At 36.0% G+C, this 25,153-nt stretch overlaps 1 long non-coding RNA gene and 1 other non-coding gene across 5 annotated transcripts; both read right to left on the reverse strand.

Annotated features, from left to right (window-relative positions):
- Positions 1-3,103: 3,103 nt before the first annotated feature.
- LOC145577136 (small nucleolar RNA R71) lies at positions 3,104-3,209 on the reverse strand. The gene has a single exon (XR_014098623.1). It is a non-coding gene; the product is annotated as a small nucleolar RNA R71 (small nucleolar RNA).
- Positions 3,210-18,172: 14,963 nt separating this feature from the next.
- LOC145574713 (uncharacterized) lies at positions 18,173-23,341 on the reverse strand. 4 transcript variants are annotated; one of them, XR_014098153.1, is made up of 6 exons: positions 23,125-23,341; positions 22,887-22,946; positions 22,465-22,515; positions 20,381-20,589; positions 18,673-18,725; positions 18,173-18,532 (listed from the first exon to the last, which is right to left on the reverse strand). It is a non-coding gene; the product is annotated as an uncharacterized LOC145574713 (long non-coding RNA). The 4 variants fall into 4 exon arrangements; XR_014098151.1 differs by having other exon boundaries at positions 22,465-22,763; XR_014098152.1 differs by having other exon boundaries at positions 22,709-22,946.
- Between the last annotated feature and the right edge of the window lie 1,812 nt (positions 23,342-25,153).

Genomic DNA, 25,153 nt, shown 5'->3' on the forward strand with positions numbered 1-25,153 from the left:
TCAATGTATCTGGGAAGCATTGGGACTAGGTGGCATCATCCAACCCCTGTAAGTACATGAGGTTGGTGTAAGCCATGAGTGGTCTTCAGGGTCGGTGGTACCATCATAGGTACCTCCCAAGACATTTTAACCTTGGCTAACTGTGCCACCTCGGTTATCTCCTTGGAGAACGCAGAAGGTTGTTCCCTAAGTTTTAGCAGATGGAACTGCTAGTCCAAAGGCTGGACGTTATATGTCGTGTGACCTCCAAAGAGAGCCGGTTGCATGTAGGGCTGGGCATGCGGCATGGATAGCGGCTGGGCGCATATTGAGCCAAGCCAATCACATGAGGGCCTGTGCGGATGGACAAGCCGACTGATTTGCTCTCATGCACAGATTGAGAATACCTCGCCGAGGTATTCTTGAAGCTGTCTAGGAAACTCGACGTGCAAGCTGAACCAGACAGTTGTTGGTTCTTCTTTTGCTCGATGTAAAGTAGAGCATCAGAAAATGTCTTCTTGGTACCGTCCGGCTGAGTCTGCCGAATGACCTTCCTCTTACCCGGCTCGGGTAAGCGGAATTTGGTCTAGTCTATCAAGGTCCGAGCCTTCTCCCTAGTACTGGGGTGTGGAGTGGGCTCTCGGTTCCTGATAGACTTGCTCTTCTCAGTATGAGAAGGCTTCTTGGCCGACAGGCCCCTACTAGAGCCAGCCGTCCTCTTGCTGACCAGGTCCCTAATCTCCCCCATGAAACTTGTCATGAATTTCATAAGTTCATCTTTAGTAACGGGGGCAGATCTTTTTATCGTCTAGGCTGCCCAAATGGCTGTCCTGATGACTTACTTGGACTTGCTTTATTGATGAGTGTCATTTATGGCACTCTTAGGCTAGGTTTTCTTTATATTTCTATTCCCATTTTTATTCCTTTTTGTCGTGTTTTTACATAATAATGCTTGCTTTGCGTGTTTGTGTGTAAGTTTAGAGAAATGCATGTTTTTATTGGTTTTCTTGTCATTTTGTTTATTTCTCGACTACTTCTCTCGATTCTTTATTTCCTTGATTTGTTTTGTAGGTATGTTGAGTTTCCCGAGGTATGATCACCAAGGTGAAAGCTCAAGCGCATTCAAGAAATTTAATGGAGCAAAGTTCGGGATTCCGAGAACGCAATTCAAGTTAGCTCCGCCAACTTGAGGGCCTTGGAAGTTATGCTTTGGCTCGAGGCATTCTAATGCTTGGAAGATAAAGGAGCTGCCCTTCTCACGAGCATCGCCTCGAGTGCACCAATGATAAGGATGCCCGGGAGCGCGGAGATTGATCGAGCAAGCGAAGGAGGCAAGGCCACGAGCACCGAGCAGGGGTGCTCGCGCGCGGCACAGGGGGTGCGTGCGCACAGACCCACCTGTGCGCGCGTGCGGCCTGGTGGTGCACGCTCACCAGGCGCCCCGTCCCCTTCGCTCGTTTTTTCTATTAATACCCTTAATCTCTTCGTTTTTGGGGGAACGACTTAATTTGTACTTGACATATATTTTTCCAGATTTAGTAGAGAGAGAAAGTAGAGAGAGAAGCTTAAGATACTTAATTGTACTTGAATTTGATCTTGGATTTTGTTTTGATCTTGGATTTCTTCTTCTCATTAATGAAAGTTTGTGAGATTTCTCTCCCTTGAATTTACTCCTATTGTAATTTCCTTTAATTTTTGAATGTTTGATTTGAATTTCTTTCCTTGCTTTGGAATTTTGTTGAGAGATTAAATTCCTTCTTGATTGAACTTTAAATGAATATGAGTTTGATTGAATTTGTTTTTTTTTTTCAATTTCACCATGATTAGTAAGTAAATTAGTTGCCAGGGAGAAGGGGAAGCATGCTAGATTGATGATTTTTTCTAGTTGATGATCCTTGATTGATTGAATTGTTGCAATTAAATTGGTTGACATGGTTGTGTATGTGATTAATTAGACTAGGAGTGATCAACTTATAAGATTAATCTAGATTGCATTGCAAATTTCAATGACATGAACCCTTGATTTGAGAATTGCTTTAATTGATTGATTTTGATTGTGATTTTCCTAGCTAGCCATTCATAGTGAACCCTAAGTTGGCTTATAGGAGATAGCTCTTGAATTCCTTTGATTGCAACTATTGTTTGTCCTTTGCAATGTTTGAATTGATTGATTGATCGTTCAATTAGCATAATCATTAAGCTTGCATGTGGAACCAATATCCCTAGTGTTTAGTATATATTGAATTTCTTGATTAATCTAGTTTTCTTGATACCTAGTTACCAACCGCATCTTCCCTCAATCTTCGAAGTAGCTTGACCTAGGCTATAGCTTGCACCTACTCATTCCCTTGGGTTCGACCCGTGACTTACCATATACTCGTATTAGGTTGGTCGAGTGTTTATAAATTTTCTTTGGCTCTAGGAAAGGGTAGAAAACGACCTACTTTTCCCTACGTCAAAAATGGCGTCGTTGTCGGGGATTGATATTGGTGCTTTGTTATAGTTGTTGAGTCAATTTCACCTTTAATTGAAATACAAAAAGATTTTCTTTTAGGCTACATTTGTAGCCATGCTACTAAGCATTTCTTTTGAGATTTTATGCATAGAGCACGTGGTCGTTCACTAGTGCCATTTGATCCGGAAATTGAGAGAACTATTGCAAGGTTAAGGGGTGCTAGACGATCTTTGAGCCCTAGCATTTCAAGTGAAGAAGAACCACAACAAGAGGAACAAGCAAGAATGGGAGAAAATCCAAGGCTGGCGTTGAAAGAATTGGGGATTCCTAGTGCATATAGATTTGAGAGTGGGATTGCTCCACCTACAACACCGGCAAATGAATTTGAAATAAGACCGACAATGATCACTTTGATAGAGAGGCGACGATTTAGTGGGGCCAAGCATGAAAGCCCGCTAAATCATCTCAAGGAGTTTGAAAAGTATTGCAATACTATCAAGGTGAATGGAATTTTCCAAGAATTCATCCGCCTCAAGCTTTTTCCCTTTTCGCTCATAGGGCGTGCCTTGGAATGGCTAGACTAGGAAGTCAAGCCGAATTCTCTAAGGACATGGGATGAAGTGACCAAGGAGTTTCTATCCCGTTTCTATCCACAAAAGAAAACGGCGGATGCTAGAGCTTTGATTCAGGGTTTCAAGAAAAAGCCTAGTGAGAGTCTCTATGAAGCATGGGAGAGATACAAAGAGTATCAAAGAGAGTGTCCTCAGCATGGAATTCCTACGGACCAAATCATTCAAATCTTCTACGGAGGCCTTAATCCTCAAGGAAAATCATGTTTAGATGGAGGAGCCTAAGGTCCTATAATGAAAAAAACGGAAGAGGAAGTGGTAGACATAATTGAAGACGTAGTGAGGTATTATAGAGATTGGCAAGATGAAGAAAGAGAGTTAACTAGCAAGAGTAGCTCTTCGGTGTACTCGGTTGATCATCTAAATGCAATCAACAATCTATCCTCACAAATGACAAACTTGGGAAGGAGATGTCTGCTATCAAGGCGAAGTTGGAAAGTGCTACCTACCAAGTTTCAAGTCTTCCCTCCAAATCTAAGGGGAGAGGTATGTCTTCTAATTCTCAACCCCCTCCCTCTTCTAATAACATGCCTAGTGGATGCTTGTTTTGTGATGATTGTAGGTTGTATGATCATGATGTTTCTAGTTGCCCTCATGCATGTATGGATGTTTGTGATGATCAAGATGGAAATGTGAATGAGAATGTGAACTATATGTCAAATAATCATGATTCTAGGTTTGAGAATCAAAGAGGTCAATGGAATAGGAATTACAACAACCATGGCAATTTTGACAACTACAACCAAGGTGGTGGTAATAGGAACCATGGGAACCAAAATTCCCGAGGTAACTATAACAACCAAGGTTATAGTAGCAAAAATCATAACAAGAATTATGGTAATTATAACCAAGGTTATGGTTACCATAATCAAGGTAGAGGTAATTAGAACAATCAAAATAGGGGAAATTTTCAAAATAATTCTCAAAGGGGTCCCCCACCCGGATTTGCTCCAAAGGTCCAAAATGATAATTCCTATGTTCAATCCTATTCTTCTTCTCATAGAACCAATTTGGAAGAAATCATTGAGAATCAAATCAAGTTGTTGAACACCTACATGGCGGTTAGTGATAAGAAATTCAATGAAGTGATGACTCATAACAAGATGTTAGAGACCCAAATCACTCAACTAGCCAATACCTTGAAAGAGAATTCTAGCCCTTCTTCTCTATCCTCTTCTTGATATGCTTAGGGAAGTTCATCTTTCAATCCCTTTTACCGAAGCCATGACCCTAATGCCTAGATACTCTAAGTTCCTTAAGGAACTCTTGAGTGGCAAGAGAGAGTGTAATGAGATAGATTCAGTGGAGGTTGGGGAGTGTTGTAGTGCTTTGATTCATAATGACTTACCCAAGAAAATGAAAGATCCGGGTAATTTCTCCATTCCTTGCAAAATCAATGGAAAGTTGTTCCAAAATGCTCTTTGTGATCTTGGTGCTAGTGTGAGTATCATGCCTTATTCGGTCTTTAGGAAGCTTAAGCTAGGTGAGCTTCTTCCAACTAACATGACTTTGCAATTGGCCGATCGATCTATTAAGTTTCCAAAGGGAAGAGTTGAAGATGTTCCCCTCAAGAAAGGAGAGTTCACCATTCCGGTTGATTTTATTGTGCTAGAGATAGCGGAAGATGATAACATACCTATCATTCTTGGGAGACCTTTCTTAGCTACTTCGGGAGCTTTGATAGATGTGAAAGGAGGTCTTATTACTTTGAGAGTTTGTAACGATAAGGCTAGTTTTGAGCTTAAGCCGATGCATGAATCTTTGTCTCTTGTGAATGGAATTATGTGTGTAAATTCCCCTCAACCCAATGATAATGTTTGTATGATTGTTTCTTCTACTAATAAAGTTCTTGAGGTTTTTGGTGATGTGCCTTTGAGTGTTGAATGCAAGAAGGTTAGTGAAGAGAACAAGGTGCCTTTGAAGCTTAAGGATGAGGAAGTGATTGATATTCCTCCATAGTTTGAGCTCTACCCTTAAGAAGACGAGGTTGACTCCAAGTGTGTTGATGGTGAGAAGCCGTCCAATAGAAGGAGTAAGAAGACAAAGAAGAAAAAGAAAGCTTTTAGAAAGAAGAAGATGAAGTTGAAGCAACATAAGCTTGTTTCGGAAGATTCATCAAGTGAGAGTTCATCAAGCAACGATGTGAAGTTGCTAAGAATTGAGGAAGAGTTTGTCCCCTTTACCACTTTGAATAAGGTGGTTTTCTTTGACCCTCCATGATTTGGAGGAAGGGTCAAGCTAATGACGTTAAACAAGCGCTACCCGGGAGGCAACCCGGTTTTCTAACCCTTTTCTTTTGATTTTTCATTTTTCTATATCTTTTATTTTTGAGAACTTATCTTATTCTTCTTTGTTTTCTTGATTCATGAGATTGGATCGATGAAAATTTCCAACAATTTCGGTGTTAATTTTAGGTTTCACGAGGTTTGGTTAAGCTTAGGTGAAGAAGCTTGTTGGGGGTTTTATGCTCTCGTGTTTGCATTTGTACTCTTTTTTTTTCAAATGCGTTTTCAACTATCTCGTTAGTGCAAATACGAGAGTATTTTCATGGCCAATATTTTCTTGCATGGTGCGCACGCATCATAGGTTGCGCACGCGTACCAAAGGGGTAAGAAATTTAAGCTAACTTTGATGAAATTTGACAGTTTTTGAACCACCCCGTACCCCCTTGGTGCGCACGCACCACCATCCCTACGCGCACGCACCAACATGGTCAGATTTTTGGCCTTGTTTTGGTGCATCACAAGTAAGCTCAGCCCCCCTGCCCGTACCTGGTGCGCACGCACCACCTGGCTGTGCGCACGCACTAGGTAGTTCAGATTTTTTTTGGCCTTGTGTTGCGTAATTCCAAGCAGAGAAGCCCCCCTGCCGTCGCTGGTGCGCATGCACCATCGACAGCGGCCCCCCCTATTTCGTGCCCTTTCTCCCTAGTTCACCCCTTTATTTCGCTCCTTTCTCCTTCCCCGAACTCCCTTTCATTCCTTTACTCTTTCTTCTCTCTTCAACCCCCTCAATCTCTTTGAAAATTCAAGCAACTTAATCCTTTTTAATTTCAATTCATCACATTAACCTCATTTAAATCTTTCAAAAAAAAAAAAAAAAACAGAAATTTTCGATTTTATTTTCAAAAATTTGTTTTGGTGCTTGAATCTTAGCTTTGGGTGTTCTAATTGTTCTATATTCATCAATTGTGCAATTTACAAGTAATTCAAAGCTTCACTGAGGTATAATTTCTCACTTTCTAGTCATTTTCTTCCTCATTTTTGATGCTTGAAACTCTTGTTTATGCTTTCATGGTAGAACTCCAATGTTGGTTCTTTTAACTTGTAATTTGTGTTGAATGAAGTTATTGGATGTTAAATTGAAGCTTTTTCATGATGAATTTGTATACCTTGCTTGAATCCTTGATTCGCCATTGTTGGTCATTTTCTCTCTCATGGGTATTCTATATGATAGTTTCATTTCTTTGATAATTCAATGTTTTGAGTTTAATTTGCTCATAATGATTCATGATTTTGTCTCTTGTGTCCAATTTTGCCTTTACTTCATGACTAGTTGCTTCAAGCTTATGTCTCAATATTCATGGCATTGTTCATGTGTGACCATTTCTTGTTTCATTTTTTATTGATTAATGTTTGAGGTGAGTGAGATGGCTAGCTCGGTTCATGTCTTAGAGACCGGTGAGGGGAGTTCTCATTCTACCCCTTACCATAGCGCGGAGTGAGTCTATTGTGGTTACCCCCCTTTCTTATGTGCTTTATATGATGTTCTCTTTTGCCTATGTGTTATTAGGTTTGGAGTTTGGGGGGATAGTTCATTCTGAGCTTGGGGGTGATTTTTATTGTTTGTGTGTTTCACTGTTTCTCTCCTTGCTATTGTAGTTCACTCCTGGTCTCTTTTGCTTCTGGTATTGATCTCTATGTATCTCTTGTTTCTCTGGTGATGATGATGATGTATTTCTGCTGATTTCTCTGTCCAGTTGTTGGTATTGTTGTTTGTTCTGCTGATCGCTGTCTGTTGTGTATCTATGCTTCTCTGTGATTCTAATTCCTGATGATGGTTGTTCGATATCTTGTTTCCTGACTCTGTTTCTGTCTGATGATTCTACTTCCTGATTTCATTGCTGACCCTATTCCTGATTCTATCATATATTACTTTTTCTTTATTTACATACATTTTATCTTTTATATTTTTCTTTTCTTTTGTATTGAAGTTACTAACAATTTTCTTTGTATATAGTCTATAGTCTTATGCTTTGGACATTGATGCTTCACAAAGGTGCTCTTTCACTTTGATTAATGTAGCATAGCTTCGACGCCTGGTCAGATCCTTCTGATCTTCTCTTTATTCTTTTCCATTGGATGCTTAGTTTAGGTTTACATTAGGAGAAGTTGAACGGTTCGAGGATGTTTTCTAACACCTTAGTGTGTTTGGGAACATTGGCGTTGTAGCCGAATGTTCACTTGTTTATCGATTGGGACTTATGTGTGTTAGCATGACTTCCTTGTTGCATTTCTACTTCTCCTTTGCTTTTCTATTTCTTGTTTTATTTCTTTTTCCTCCTTTTCTATTTTCTTATGTAATGAAAAAAAAAAGAAGAGTAAAAAAATAAAACATTAAAAACCAAAAAGGATTTTGTAAATATGAATAAAATGTTTTTGAGGCATTGCTTTTCTTTCTTAAAATTTTGCTTTTGCTTTGGACTTAGTACCACTTGAGCTTGCACTTTTGCTATTATTCTTCCTAAAAACAGTGGTTTGCACGGTTTGAGAGTATCTTTGGTTGATTCTAGGATAGAGTATGCTAAGGTAGTCCTTTAAGAACTATTGGGACCTTGACGTTGGATTCTTTTCTATTTGAATACTCGAAATCGTTCCCCTTTGGTGAATTTGAAGCTTTTAGTGAGTTTTTGCCACATCCTTGTGAGGTTTCATTGTTTTTCACGCCTTCTACATTTACTTGCATGAGCGGCATGGATCCTTGACTATTGCGGACCTAATCTTGAATCTTGACTCATAATTCTCAAACACGAGACCGAACCATCTAGGGAGGACAAAGGCATCTTTTCGGGGTGGTAATTTTTCTTTTCTAGGTTAATTTTCTTTATTTTTAGTTCTTGGGTTCGCATTTGCCTGCTTGCTAACCATTTGAGCCTTTTTCCCTTCTTTTCAAGCCACATCTTTAGAACTTTGGGCCTTTTGTTTCTTTTTATTCCATTTTTGGTTTTTGTGAAGCAAATGATCTTGTTCTTGGAGATTGTGGTATATGAGTTTGGATTTTGGTTTTTATTTGTAAGCAAGCTTGTGTTTTGTATATCTTGTGAAAAATGGCAATTGAATAAATGAAATCAAAATCCGTCCATAGTTAAAAGAGGCAAGGACATTGAATATAGTGTAATGAAAATTTGAATCAATGAGAAAAAGCACAGCAAATTCAAAAAGCTTTGGCAAAAATTGAAAAAAAAAAGAGTAAAAAATGAAAAAGTTCAAAAGCATTTTGATGTAAATGTTTCTCCCTATTATAAGCATTGAGGACAATGCTTTGTTCAAGCTTGGGGGGAAGCGTCTTACGCTTTTTGTATATATGATTGTGGTTATAGGTTTGAATAAGCTTGGGGGTGTTAGTTTGTTTTTGTTTGGTGATCTCTTTGTTTTGGTGTTGAGATTTGGCCAATCTTTGCTTCACAACTTAGGTGTACCACCAAATTCTAAATTTTTAGCCTACCCTCAACCTTTTGCCTTTACGTTACAACTTTTGGGAAAGCCCTTTTGATCTAGTGGTTGAGTCATATACCGAGGGAGGGCATTATGAGTTAGAGCCTAAGGAGAGGGGATGCAAAGTCAAGATGTCGAGAAAACCTCAAATGTATTGCTTTTCCAGTTCCTTTGAGGAACTATTGAGACGCTTGCTAAAAGAAGATTTGAAGCCAATTGGGAAAATGTGCTAAAATTGGTTTTAGATGAAGGTGAATTGCGTTTTGGTAGTTCTCTATACTTAGCATGTCCTATGTTTCAATCAACCCTCGATATCTTAGAACGTGCTCACCATTGTTGTTTTAGAAAGTTTAATATCCTCTCGTGTTTTGATCATGTGCAAAAGTTCATTGTATAAGCTCTCTTTTTCTTTTCAAGGTTTCAATTCTCCCTTTTCTCCTTTTATGTTTTGCCTCCTTTTAATAAAGAGTTATGGGTTAACCTCTTAGGAAACCCTTACGAGAGCATTACTCGTCCTCTAGGGCGATCTAGAGGTTTAAATGGCTTGTCAATTGCTGCTAAAATTGACCGTGATTCCTACGAAAGTGAGTTAGTGTATATTCTCTTATCCTCTAGTCCCTCTCATTTCTTGCTTGCTTAATTAATGTCATCATTTTCCTTTAGGCCTGATTTTGTTTTGCTCGAGGACGAGCAAAAGTTTAGCTTGGGGGAATTTGATGAGTGTCATTTATGGCACTCTTAGGCTAGGTTTTCTTTATAGTTTTATTCCCATTTTTAGTCCTTTTTGTCGTGTTTTTACATAATAATGCTTGCTTTGCGTGTTTGTGTGTAAGTTTAGAGAAATGCATGTTTTTATTGGTTTTCTTGTCATTTTGTTTATTTCTCGACTACTTCTCTCGATTCTTTGTTTCCTTGATTTGTTTTGTAGGTATGTTGAGTTTCCCGAGGTATGATCACCAAGGTGAAAGCTCAAGCGCATTCAAGAAATTTAATTGAGCAAAGTTCGGGATTCCGAGAACGCAATTCAAGTTAGCTCCGCGAGCTCGAGGGCCTTGGAAGTTATGCTTTGGCTCGAGGCATTCTAATGCTTGGAAGATAAAGGAGCTGCCCTTCTCACGAGCATCGCCTCGAGTGCACCAATGATAAGGATGCTCGGGAGCGCGGAGATTGATCGAGCAAGCGAAGGAGGCAAGGCCACGAGCACCAAGCAGGGGTGCGCGCGCGGCACAGGGGGTGCGTGCGCGCAGACCCACATGTGCGCGCGCGCGACCTGATGGTGCGTGCGCACCAGGCGCCCCGCCGGTTGAGGTTTGGTTAGTCCGATTCACCGCGGAAACAAACCCAAAACCAAGACCGCACTCGCAATAAATAAAACCATAAACATAATTAACTTAATGACAAGATTAAGATAATAATTATACCTTTGACGCGTGCTTCGCCCGACCTCGAGGGGCTCTTACTTCGAAAGCTAGCCTCAAAAATACGATGACCTCCAACGGAAGTCCACCCACAACTCGAACACCGACTAGGTCCTATGCCTGGAGTTAGCAAGGCCCAACCGAAACCCGAGTAATTGAGTTCAAAGGTTTTCACAAAGGTGATGCCTTTTTCAACTCTTGAGTTCAAAGGTTTTCACTACTAGTGATGCCTTTTTTAACTCTTACTTAAGTGATTTTTCCAATACCCCAACTTGGGTATTTATAGGGAAAATCATGAGTGTGAAAAGCTCACCCATCAATATGGGAGAATTTGATTTTCCCATTTTATTTTAAGGCTAAAATAAAATTAATAATCAAACTAGTAATAAATCAACAAGTGGCAAGCTCATATGAGAGGTTGGGTGAGGACCATTTGGAAGAGGGGGGACCAAACTTGCTCCCCACTCCCTCTCCCAAAACCAGCCACCTCAATGCCCTAACTCCCATTTATTTTTCGCCACGTGGCAGCTCACTTGGGGACCAAGGCACTCCTTGTGGGCTGCCAGTGTTGCTGTCCATGCCTCGGCCTAGTAGGCCTCGCACACAAGGTGCGGGCTGCTGCTAGCTTCCTCGCCCAGCAGGCCCTTGCACTTACGTGCGGGCTGCTATCTGCAGCTTGCTAGTATGCCACGGCCTAGAAAGCTATGCCATAGCCCGCGCCACAGCCCAGCTACCCCCACTTGGAGATGTGGGCTGCTGCTTGCGGCTAGCAAGCCACGCACTCCAAGTGCGGGCTGCTACTGCACGCTGCCCTTGGACACCTTGGCTGCTAGCAACGGTGCGCTAGCACACACCAGCCAGCCTTGGCTCGCTTGGTGCGCATGCTAGCCACCAGGCTTGTGCATTATGCCCCTAGCACTCGGATTGCTTGGGGCATTCCGATGCTAGGGGTATTTTGGTCTTTGTTGATTTATTATTATTTTCACATCTCGTCTTTTACTATTTTCGACTCGACTTCCGACACTCGGTTTCGACGCTCCAAGCTCGAATTTCCGACGTCTAAATATTAATTACTCGGTCGACTTATTAATTAATTCCTAATTAATTCGTCGCTTCGGCTCGTTAGTTGCTTGGGTGTGACCCGAAGGGTTCAGTCAAGATTAAGCTGTAATATTAATTATGCATTAATATTACTGATCGGAAGCGGCCTCCACCCAGGCATTCCGATCACTTGACCTCATTGAAAAATTAGCTTTCTAATAATTCCGAACCCCCTATCGGAGTAATACACTTGTTCGAATGACACTATTCCTTTCACCGCCCCCTTCGCTCGTTTTTTCTATTAATACCCTTAATCTCTTCCTTTTTGGGGGAACGACTTAATTTGTACTTGACATATATTTTTCCAGATTTAGTAGAGAGAGAAAGTAGAGAGAGAAGCTTAAGATATTTGATTGTACTTGAATTTGATCTTGGATTTCATTTTGATCTTGGATTTCTTCTTCTCATCAATGAAAGTTTGTGAGATTTCTTTCCCTTGAATTTACTCCTTTTGCAATTTCCTTTAATTTTTGAATGTTTGATTTAATTTCTTTCCTTGCTTTGGAATTTGTTGAGAGATTGAATTCCTTCTTGGTTGAACTTGAAATGAATATGATTTTGATTGAATTTGTTTTGTTTTTCAATTTCACCATGATTAGTGAGTAAATTAGTTGCTAGGGAGAAGGGGAAGCATGCTAGATTGATGATTTTTTCTAGTTGATGATCCTTGATTGATTGAATTGTTGCAATTAAACTGGTTGACATGGTTGTGCATGTGATTAATTAGACTAGGAGTGATCAACTTATAAGATTAATCTAGATTGCATTGCAAATTTCAATGACATGAACCCTTGATTTGAGAATTGCTTTAATTGATTGATTTTGATTGTGATTTTCCTAGCTAGCCATTCATAGTGAACCCTAATTTGGCTTATAGGAGATAGCTCTTGAATTCCTTTGATTGCAACTATTGTTTGTCCTTTGCAACGTTTGAATTGATTGATTGATCGTTCAATTAGCATAATCATTAAGCTTGCATGTGGAACCAATATCCCTAGTGTTTAGTATATATTGAATTTCTTGATTAATCTAGTTTTCTTGATACCTAGTTACCAACCGCATCTTCCCTCAATCTTCGAAGTAGCTTGACCTAGGCTATAGCTTGCACCTACTCATTCCCTTGGGTTCGACCCGTGACTTACCATATACTCGTATTAGGTTGGTCGAGTGTTTATAAATTTTCTTTGGCTCTAGGAAAGGGTAGAAAACGACCTACTTTTCCCTACGTCATTTATCATTGTCCCATTCCCTCTTATCCTTTGGACGGGCGCATCTTATTCCAAGTGACCCGTCTGTGGTCACATATGATTCGACTTCAAAGTCTTCATTCGTACCATGGTCCGTACTGACCTCTACTTCAGCCACAGGCCATTTCTCATTAGGAGGCAGTACAGATCCTTGAGAAACCATCTTAGAAGTACTCTCCCCACAGACGGTGCAAAATGTTTCTGGGTTTTCTGTGTCACTAGGGAGAGTTACGTCATCAAGACTAGATTCCGGTGCCTGTAACTGCAAAACAACGAAGACTCCGGTTAGGTGGAGTTTCGCTTCCAACGATCAAGTTAGAATGCGTACAGAGAAAAGTAAAGTGTGTGGGAAACTAAATGTAGAATGTGCCCCCAAAATGGGGAAAATCTCCTTATTTATAGGGTCATTGGAAAATGTGTCTTCTCTTAGGTCATTTTGACTTAGATTTGGTGGGCCGTGCCATTTTACGACTTTCTCGAGAATTGGGCCCTTAAGGCCATCTTTTTCCTTGGTGATTGGGAGTGCCACATGTCAACAGGTAAGTGGTCCTTATTGGACATGTCTTGGGGTGACATGTGTCCCATTCTGATTTGGCCACGTAGCATGGGTATTTTTACCTAAATCAAATCTAATTAAGCATTTTTATTAATTTGAATTTAATATAATTTCAATATTTAAAGTTTTAAGATAATAATATTTAAAGTTTTAAAATAATAATAATATGTAAAAAATTTCAAGATAAGTTTTAAGATAATTTGAATTTTAATATCCATAGATTATTTTTAGCTCTTAAAAAAAAAGATGATTTTTAGTGTTTTTAAATAATTTAAATCCTAATAAATCTTTATTTGTTATTTTAACTTACGTAAATAATTTCTTAAATCTCATTCGTTACTTTTGCTTAGGTGGCGAGTGAAATTTTTAATTCAAGTATCGTTGTCTCGTGGTTTGGCTACGAGACCATCTTTATTTATTAGTTACTAATTTGGTGCCCGGTGCCCGGATTGTTGATGATAAAATTTTAGGATAAACTTTTTGACTTGATGTTCATCAATACGATCATCTAATCTTTTTTTTGGTAAGTAAGTAGTTTTTATTGCTCCAATAAAACTTTTACAAACCAGTCCCTAGAGAGGGAGTAGAACAAACTGGCAGAAGCAGCCTGCCAAAACTACAAGACGACAAACACTATACAATTTGCTCCTGTAACCAATCTCTATCTATACTTCTTATTTTCTTTGAAAATACACCTAGAATTTTATTCCTAACTTCAATCTTTACATGTGTGTTACAACTATTTAAATACACAAAACTTTAGCCTCCCAAAGAGCAGTATTCCGAGCCTTCAAAATCTTTACATGTGTTACAACTATTTAAATACACAAAACTTTAGCCTCCCAAAGAGTAGTATTCTGAGCCTTCAAAATCCAGTAAATAGCTACTAGAGTACACACTTTCATCAAACTTTGTCTGAAAGCAGGCTCGTAGCTTCTAGTCTTTCTTACATCATTTTGCAGACTGTAATCTCTCCCAGGAACATTTATCCAAGTAATTAACTGTTCCCAGACCTATATGCTATACAGACACTCAAAAAATAGTTGAGCATGAGACTCATTCTGAATTCCACAGAGAAGACATGTAGAGGAACTAGCCATACCAAACTAGTAAAGCCTATCCCTGGTCAATGATCTTCCCTGTATAGCTAGCCAAGGAATTAATTGGTGCATTGGAATAGCCAGTCCATCCCAAACCAGACTATCCCACCTACATCTTCCAACATCCTGCTTCATCTCTTTATAAGCTTTCCTAATCTGAAAATTACCCTGCCCAAAGGAACTGACAGAATAAATTCTTGTAAGCTTATCATTCACACTACATATCTTCCTCCAGTACCAGCTAGAGTCCATACCTGGCTGGTAATTATACCAATTCTGCCCTTTCAGACAAACCACATTTATCCATTTCACCCAAAGGTTTTCTTTTCCGTGACCTACGACCCATACATGCTTTCCTAGAGTTGCAACATTCCAAGTTTCAGCATCTTGCACTTTTAACCCACCTTTGGTTGTAACACCCCCAAATCTCCCTCTACAAATACAATACCTATAATTATACCGTAAAGATAGACTTAGGCGTGTTATTGTCGCGTAATTACGCAAGGCTACTCAAAATACGTAACTCAATAACAAAATTTACAGCGGAAAACTCAACTGTTTTTTATTAATGCTTATAAAAATAGTAACATTGCTATGAGTACTCAATATAAAGACAAAACCAACATTCCGAAACTTGGTGAAGCAAATCACGGGACTCCCATATGCTCATTCATGACTCCACTTGAAAGTAGTCAACACTGCTTACTATTACGGTAAATAGGGAAACCAAAACAAATATGAAAGATGAATTAGCAAAATATGCCAAGTACGATAAGTTTAAGTTAATGTAAATTCAATTTATTTGCAAATATGCTTTTAAAACCAATTCCAATAATTAATCCAATAATTCCAAAATTCATTATTCAAAACCAATTCCAATATTCTGAAAATAATTCCAATAACTCAATAATTCAATAATAATGATTAATGAAATCAATTCCTCTTTTTAAAACCAATTCCTCACTCAAGTGTGCACACCCCCCAAGCTAGTCTCCTTATATTGCAAGGCTATTCTTGAGGAAAGACTAGGTCATACAAAGTCCATAGTCTTACCATCCAAATCCGCATAGTGGGATTACTATCAACATGCTTGTAAAGCTTTAATAATAATAATTCAATATATCGTCTTCAAATAAAATCAATCTTTATAATAGGTTAAATCAGAACTCCTTTTTATTCAATTCAACATGCTTTCAAAATCAACCTTTTAATAAACTAGTCGTTGGAGCACTTGCGATGTGCGTGCCCCCCCGAAGGTAAGATAAGTAAAGTTCGGGTTGTGTTCGGTTATTTTGATATTCGTGGTTGTGTTCGGGTTTTGTAATAACAAGGATACATGAAATTTTAAGTACTAAAAAGGAGTAGTGATAAAATTTCTATAGGGATATATCTATAGAAAAACAATTGTTATAAGTGAAGTTATCTAGAATTTGTTATAATTTAAAGATTTTTATAAAAATTATACTATTGTTTTAGATATTATTTTAGAACGCAATATGATTTCTTATTGAGTATCTAAATACTTTTCGAATAGCTTCGTTTTAAAATGATTGTGATAATGAGTAGTAATAAGGAAATGCAATACTAAAGGTTAAAGTTATGTAAAATGGATCAAATGTAAAATATATGAAAGAATTATATATTTGTTTTTTAGACTTTTTAAAGTACAAAATTTTCAAGTGGTTTTTCTATTGATAATTATAGTAGTTAGAGTATGTAATCGATAAAGAATGTATAAAATGAATGAGAAATATCATATGTGTATGTATTAAAGTTTATGTGCGGGTTATTTATTTATAAATTATTTTATGTACGATTTTTAGATAATATGGTTGGAGGGAATAACTTTACACTTTTTTATATTTAAGTTTATAGTCGTTGGATGGAGCACACACATTACACTCGTTCCCCCTCCCCCGACGGTAAGATATGTAAGATTCATGGTTTTGATCGTGTTTCGTAGTTTGGGGTGTTACTAAAATGATGATTAGGGAATCTTTTTTGTGTGATAGTCACTAACTTGTTTTTAAGTTCTTCCTATCTCTTCTTCCTTCATAATATACCCTCTCTCTTATACTTCTTCCTCGTCTCATCTCATTTTCCTTTTCCATTTATCTTTGCTTTCTTTCACCTTCTTGTTAATTTTTCTCCTTCCTATCCACTCTTCTTGTATAGTTTGAGCGGTTTAGTAAGCCTCCCTTTCTCTCTCTTTCTCTTTCTCTCTAGACCCTTCTTTTTTTCCCGACTCATCTCTTTCTTTATCACTCTAGCTCTCCCCCTTGCCCTTCTTTCTCTAAAGTGCTCTATTTCTTTCTCTTCTAACCCTTCTCTCTCTTTTTCTCCCAGCCCCTCTCTTTCTCCCTCTCCTCCTGGTTCATCTGTTTCTCTTTCTCTATCCTCACCCTTCTCTCTCTCTTTCTCACCCCTCTCTCTAGATCTATCACTTTTGCTACAAATTAGTTAACATTTCTACAATTGTCTTCTTTATATACATTTTATTTTAAAAGTGCTAGAAATTAATTAACATTTCCTCTTGACATTGCCTTCTCTATCTATCTATCTCCTTCTCCCTCCAGTCTTTTTTCCTCTCTCGACCCTTCTCTATCTCTCTCCTAGCCCTTTTCTTTCATGGCTCCCTATCTTTCTCTCTCGGCCCCTTTATTCCTTTCTCATCCCCCTCTTTTATTTCTCTCCCTCACCTCCTATTTCTTACTCTTTATATCTCTTTATTTCCTCTCTCGAGTCTCTCCCACTCCTTCTTCGTCTCCTCCTTCCTACCTCCCCCACCCTCTATCTTTCCAAAGTGATCTATAATTATGGTTGTATAAACATAAAAAAAAAAACATTTACTCATGAATCTAACACAGTTCTATCATAATATTGAATAATTTATTCTAAAGTTGTAACTAATTAGTTGAATGCCTTAATTGTCACAAAATCTCGTTTAGTTAATAACATTTAGTGATTATTGAAAGAAGCTTGTCCTAATTTAGTTTTTGAAACCTACTCCCCTTATCTTGCTATCTCTTTTTTTTTTTTTCCTTTTTCCCTTTAACTTTATTGTTCTTTCACTAGCGCCCCCCTTTTATAATTTTAATCATTTTAGAAGTTTGTCCAAATCTAATTGTCGATTTATACTCCCTTTTTCTCGGTCATTTTGTTTCTCTATCCCTTTAGCTTTCATTTTCTTTCATTTATGTTTTATAATTTTGAGTAATTTAGAAAGTTTCTAAAAATTATTTTCATCTCCTTACTCAATTACTCTCTAAAAAAGTTTTTCTCCCTCATTCCTTTCTTTATTTCCTCAAACTCTTTCTGTATTTCTCGGACTCGGACTCTCTCCCATGGTTATAGAATGTCATGGCTTACAAGGTAATACCAAAAGCAAATTTTAAAATATCAAAAGTATATGTAACGATGTAAATATATACTTCCTCTGTTTTTATTTTATTTTTTTTATTTTTTTTAGTTGTAACACTTCTCTTTTCATGCTTGCCGATACATGTTTTCAATCGTTAATATCTATAATTTCCGACATGTAAAAATTATAAACATTTGATATTAAAATTGTATAAGTCGAGACGAATCTAACAAGATCCCACAAGACTGTATTTTTACTTAAGTATAAACCATCAAAGCTAGTCAAAGCGAAATACATGAATAGTGTAAAAGTCAAACTATTGCAACTATTAAAAAACGGAGGAAGTACTAAATATCATATGCATACAATCTCCAAAGTGATGCAATAAGAAATTTTAGTGGACTTCTTCCTGTATCTAAAGAATTAAAGTAGTTTGATAATCACACTATTAGTCAACACAACAGGTAAATAAAATCAACGTGGAATTCAAACGCATATTCTTTAAGCAGTCGCAGCTCTGCCTAGAGTTAAGAGGCTAGTGTTATTTAAGGCAATATATTTTGTTGTTACATGAAAATGTATACATTACGTGATATGTAACATTCATACAAATGGAAGAACATAATAAAATACGATTAATCTTAAATTCACAGAATATCCATATGAGTATCATTAAATGCAAGAAACTATTCAAGGACATTTTAAGCTATCCTAAACTAAAACACATATGGATTATCTACTTGTCTTCACATGAAAATAGCCTGTGGCAAAAAAAATATTTAGCACCCATAACCTATTATTAAAACCCAACAAAACCAATCAAGTTTTTCCACCAAAAAAGTAGATACCCCAGACCTCGAATCTCTATTTGTAACATTTGTGAATTAACGAATGAAATAACTAAAACCCCAGACCTCGAAACTCGTGCAGCATCCTCTACCGCCTCCAAGGTTGATGCTGCTCGTCCAAAATCTGTAGTAATCATGAAACCGAGTATAAGTCACAGTACTTTTTGATTTGGGTAATATCAGTTTTGAAGCTCTAATACATGTTAACATCAGGTCATGTGATTTTTAATAAGTTTAGTTTCTAGGTTGAGTAATATGATTTACCAGTATGCCAATTAAGGAAAATAAAGACTGAAGTGTGGCATCCATCCATAGTCCTGCTCGGAAGCACACACACAAACAACAAATCAGTTCATTCAGATAAGGAAGAAGAACTAAAAAGTTATAATAAAATAAGTTGGCAAATATTTATGTAAGAAAGCATGTATTCCATTGACACTAATCTTCATCTAGAAAGACAGTGCCACTCATAGGCAAGCTGTTCCCATTTCAGTAACAGAAAATCACTACTACAAAGTGTTAGATATATGTTACATCACATAGCATACTCACCAGTAGAATTGATCGTCTTCCACTTTTATAAATAAAAAAATACACGATATTTAATGCTTAATTCTTAGATGCACTATATGCAATTAAATCAAGTAGTTTAAGTTCTCTAATACTCCATTGAATAATGTGTATTACTTTGATTTGAGCTGCTTCATGAACTATATCAAATTTCTTTTCCCGAAGTCTTTATAAAGTAGACTCACAAACTTTTTCATGACCTTCACCTGCATTGAGTGTTTCTAGTCTTTTCTACTATCTTAACCACCTCTTTAGAAGTCCCATTCTATAACAAAAGCAAAATAGTATAGATAAAAACATCAATATCAATACTGAAAAAACTCAATTCTACAGTAATTGATTCAGCTTCCTTTTCCTACATAAAAATTATCGAGACATAAAATTAAATATCATAATTATATAGTAAGGTATATTCTAAAAATGCATTCATGAAATAGTTTATAAGAAAGGGTAATAATATATGTAGCCCTTAGGGCTATATATAAGCATCTAATATACTTCCATAATAGAATTAAGTTAAGAATCTGGGACAAAAGCACACGCAGATCAATGTAATTAATGTTAATATATCCTTAATAAGTGTGCTACAAATTTATAGTTACTCCCAATTAAATCTAGAGGTAAGAGCTAGGTATAATCCACGAGTATTTGATTTTTTTCGTTTTTTTTTCTCCTATTTTATCAATTGTGCTAATTTAAATTTCTACAAATGAGTAACACTAATATAAGTAGAAAAAAGACCTTACCTAGCTCTAGGTGTACCTTGGAACAAGTTAAAGGTGCTAAACTTCTTCGATGAATAAGTGAAAGAATCTTAACTTTGGGTAAGGCCTGCATACCTCATTAACTCATGAGATGCTACTTAAAAAACAATTTCCTCCCAAACACAAGTCCATAACAACTTACATTGAAAAATGTGAACCGAATATGAGTGGTTAAACCAAATCCTAATACATCGAAATAAATCAACTACGTGAAACTTCTAAAGACAACCTTGCAATCTAGCATCATTAATCAATATATGGAGCTCCCAAAAGATATCTAGCTTGTTAATATAGATTTCCCTTTCATAAGTTGAGCTTAAAAGTCAAATGAAGCAAATAAGCATGACGTCAAACTTCTGCTGCAAAACTGTTTTTAAATCCCCAAATATTTTGAAATTAAATTACCTTGCATTGCTACAAAAGGATATATAAATATACTTACATAAGGGTTTTCATAGTTCAATGGGCATCTAAAAAATAACACAACGAATAAATCATCAACTAATTATAATATTCCATACAGTTCAATCAATTAATATTAGTAACATAATAAATCATAAAATCAATCAAAAATATCAAGAATCAAGAGTCAATTGAAAGAAAGAAAGTAGACAAAGATGCAGAGAATGGATAGATACCTCACTATGAGACAAAATGAAGGCGAGGTAGTTAATGAAATCGGGAAACTGTGAGTAGTGTTGCAGGCTTGCAGCTGCTGGCAAATTTGAATTTTGTCAGAATTTTGTATAGGTGACACTTGTGGCTCCAATAATCCGCATATCTCCTTATCCCTTGCTCTTATGGCTGCCATGAAGCACCATTCGTTGCCAATGTCGCCATCACCTCACTAGATAATGAACAAAAAAGCAATTCCAGATCAATTATCGACTTTATCGAAAACTCCAATTAAAAAATCCTACTCCTTAGAGATGATAATACAACATTAATTTGCTATTAATATGGATACAAGCCAGTCGCTGAGTCGGGGCAATAAAGGCAGCTGCCGAGGAGAAAAAGGCATGTATTTATAGTTCCATCTTAACATTTAAGGGTTATAACCAAAATCCTGCAACATATTAGCAAAGTTTAATTCAATTATCAAATTAAGGCCTTTTAGTTAATTATTACTATGTATATGATTTTCTTTAATCCCTATGAAAAATCAAAACACGCTTCATCCAACATATTCTTAGAGCTTTGGCATCCAAAGCGAATCACTAAGAATTTCCAACTAACCTCTTAAATTACAGCTCATTCATGTCAGAGAGGAGTATACTAAAATAAATAGATCAAGACAATATTTTAACCAAAAAGGGAAAAACCCTGTGAACCAAAATGCTGCGTGTTTTCTTCATTTGCATTGCATTCCATATGGCCAATGATTACAATAACCAAAAATATAATTAAAATTGATTAGAACAAAGCATCTAGATGATTGTTAAAAAAACAACAAACATTAAGAGAGAAAGTGCTTCAACCAAAACTCACATTAAATAAGATCATAACAAAATAACCTTTTTGGGCTTCAATGATGCCCATCCTTTTGCCACCCGGACCTTAATTATGAAGGATACTTGTATGAAATATGTATAATAGATGGCAATAAATAATTACTCACTTAGCACTTTATGTTGGTCATATAATTAGGTAGGAAGTCCTAGAAATGATGTCGATTATAGCAGTAAATATTGCTTTGAAATGATTATGCAAGACAACCTTATCATACTTGAACCAAAAACCCTAAAGAACCTCTCTGACTGCTTATTACAAAGCATAACTCATGTAAATTATTTTATTATTAAACACCATGCCTTTTTTCTTGCACTTTAAAAATTCTTGTTTGAAAATGAGATATAGAGTATTTTAACAAAATCTGCATGATTCCTAAGATCAAGCAGTTCACACCATAAAACAGGAGAGTGAGTTATATAAATCAAATCATTATAGCTTTTTCAGCTGAAACAAAATGCTTGCTGAATCCAAATATCCTGATTCTCTCTTTCTCTTTTCCTTTCATTAACGTAAACCAGTTACCAAAGCCATTTTAAATGATGAAAAACAGATGCATATGAAACTAATTCACCAAAGCCATTTTCAAATGATGAAATGAAGATACACATGAAATCAACACGAGGGTAGTCAGAGTTAATGGGGAGAGAGAATGATATAAAATGAGAGAAGTGAGCAATCAAAAGCCTAACGAAAGATACTTCTTATTAAGTCATCAACTAAGTAAAAGAAGGTTATTTCAAAGTCAACTCTCAACTACATTACAGCAGTAGTTGCAGATCATCAACCTTTTTTTGAGTGTTTTTCGTCTTGATTAACTTCAAAAGGAGAGGAGTAGTTCGTATCCTAGAAATCAACTTTCTTAAACACTCACAAAGTCAATGCCTCATGAATTCATAAGCATTTCATGTTTAGCAACAAATCAAACATCTCTTTAATTTCAAAATTTAATTCCTTTAATTACAGCATCCTAAATTACAATTCTTAGAATTAAAGCAAACCTAATTCTAAAATCCAACAAAACCTATTAAAAATCAAAGCAAAACCTGCAAAAACAAAGCTATTAATATTTTAAAACTAATTAAATCAGTTAAATATTTTACATCGTACTGTCAATGACATCTTTAAACATTCAAACAAAAGGAAAAATCTAATCAAAGAGCTAAATATTGAACTAATTAGAACACGAGAGTGAAAGGAGAGAAAATTATACCTGGAGATCAGAGATAACGCCATCGGAGAATCAACAAAATTACCTCCCCAACTGCTTCAATGGAGAGGAAAGTTCAGAAGTTGCTTTAGTGGATTCAACAAAAGAACACATAATAGTAATCAAAATTTCAAACCGAATTCAACGATAATGGTGCAAATAAACCCTAATTTAAGCATTACCAAAAATTCTGTAACAACAAATTACTTCATTAATGTGCAATATAACCACTCACCAATTCACTTACCAATTTACTAAAATTAGTTCGAATTTCACAAAAAAATCACCCAACTTCAACTGATCTTGTTTCTCAATCAATCAAAGTAAAATTTCATTAATTCCACAAAAAACAAACAAACATCAACAACAGAAAATTTTTCTAGAAATTAAACAAAAAAAAATACAGATAGAACATCCAATAATACCTAAGTTTATTCACCTCAAACTTGAGTCCACAAAACCTTGATCCATCTTTCTCCTTTCACCTAATTTAGAGAGCAAATAGAGAAACAGGAGGACAAGAAAAAAAGAAACGAAAAAAAAGAGGAGAGATAAACAAAAAAAAACAGTCAACATTCATATGTAAAAGGTAAAATCTAATTAAAGAGAAGAAATGAAACTAGATGAATTAGAACAAGAAAGAGAAAAGAGAGAGAATTGTACCTGGAGATCGGAAAATCATCTTCCACAATGGTAACCTTAGCAACCACATCGCCGAAACCGAAAATACTGCTGAGAAGAATCGAAGCCTATAACCATCGTCAAGGGATGATCGGTGGTTTTGAGCTCACCGCCATCGTTATTGAAGGTGTCTCTAGGTTTCCCTCTCCTTGTTTCCCCTAAAAAGGAACTCAGCCTTTTTTCCCTAAGGAGATGATATGCAAAGAGAGACAGCCAAGTAAGTCGGTGGGTGAGCAACAGTCATCAACCAATAAGAACAAGGGCTAGAATTGGCAATTCATTAATGTTGGGGGCAAGCCTGTAATAGCACCACAAAGTAATATTCATATGCTACATTATTTTGTTTTGCATTTTTAGGGTTATAGATACTTGAGAATTAAATCTCATATAAATAACTTTTCAAAATCACTAATTAACTCTTCCTTTGAAAAACTTTTTATTTAATTCATCAATTTTTCAAATCAATTTCTTTAAACCATTCAAAACATGATATGAAAATCAATCCTTCAAAAATATATTTATTAAAACAATATTAAAATCAACACCTCCAAACATACTTTATTTTATAAATCATAATTCAAATCAATTTAATTCAATCACCAATAAAATTATATAAAACAAGCTATTCAAACAATCACTTTCAAAAGTATCTAGCCACCTAAATGTACCTTGATTCCGAATATTGATCAAACTTTCAAAGTTCAATCACGAATACACCTTGCAATTAACATAACCATAAGGTTATCACAACATCTTTAGACATAAACTCAAATCTAATGTGCATGGACTATAAAACTCTTTTAAAAATAATATTTTAATATAAATTTATAACTTTGAAATAGGTATATTATATGTTAGAAAACTAACTATGAAGAAAATAAAGGAATATGATTAAAGAGAATTGAATTTGCGGTGGAAAGAATAGGCAGAACTTGCAAAGGCCATAACTCCTTCAATTTTACTCTGCATTGAGTGATTTTTAAGCCTAATATCAAGGATTTTTTGAGAGGAACAATCTTCAGTGAAACATCAAAACCCCAAAATCTGACCAGAAGTGCCCGAAAATTGGCTTCAAAGGTATACGAGCTGATTTTCTTTTAGAAAAGAGGATAAGAAAAGTAGGAAAAGGTTGAGGGAAAAGAAGAATAAGAGAGAAGAAGATAATTGGGTTTTGGTGTGAAGAATATGAGAGATATGAGGGGGTATTTATAGGCTCATGGATGAAAGAATTATGGTAGGAGAATGTAGGAAAATTATGGTAAAAAGAATTAAGAAAATTATGGTAAAATGGCCGACCCCACTTTTGGGATTAAGGCTTTGATTGATTGATTGATTGACTTGGAGAAGAGAGTTAAAGAATTATGGAAAGTTTAATATTAACGTGATTAAGAACAATTAATTTTAAGAAAGTGTGTTGTCATGACAAAATAATATGTCAAAAGAGGTTTACTTGGAGAATAATCAAGGATGAATAAGGTAGGAAAATAAGACGATCAAGTATTTAAGAGATGGGAAATAAGAATTGAGAAAAAATAATGGACTCGAGGAAGATAATTAAAAATAAAATTTAGCAAAATAAATCTCCCAAAATCCAACCATGGTTGGCCGAAAATTTTGAGCTTCCATTGCTCAAAATTTCGGACACCTTATGTAGTATTTAGGGAAATATTTTGCTAGATTTAAGGATTAAAAAAGATTGTGTATGTGTAAATAATATATTTTGTATTGCCTAAAAAAAGTTAATATATTTTGTAGAAAATAATTAAGGCCATGTTCACTTTACCTTACAAAAATAATATTCAGTAAAAATTATTTCAGTGCAGTATAATTAATTTCAATTATATAAAAATAAGTTCTATTCAGAAAAAATAATTTAAATTCAATTAAATTAATTGCCGTTCAGTAAAAATAATTTTAGTTCAATAAATATTAGTAAACTTAAAGAAGAAATATAATAGAAAATCAGTAAAAAATAATTTCTGTTTAGCAAAAATTATTTCAGTTCAGTAAA

Source organism: Chenopodium album, chromosome 13 (assembly GCF_948465745.1).
Source record: "Chenopodium album chromosome 13, dcCheAlbu1.1, whole genome shotgun sequence".
In the NCBI taxonomy this organism is placed as follows: domain Eukaryota; kingdom Viridiplantae; phylum Streptophyta; class Magnoliopsida; order Caryophyllales; family Amaranthaceae; genus Chenopodium; species Chenopodium album.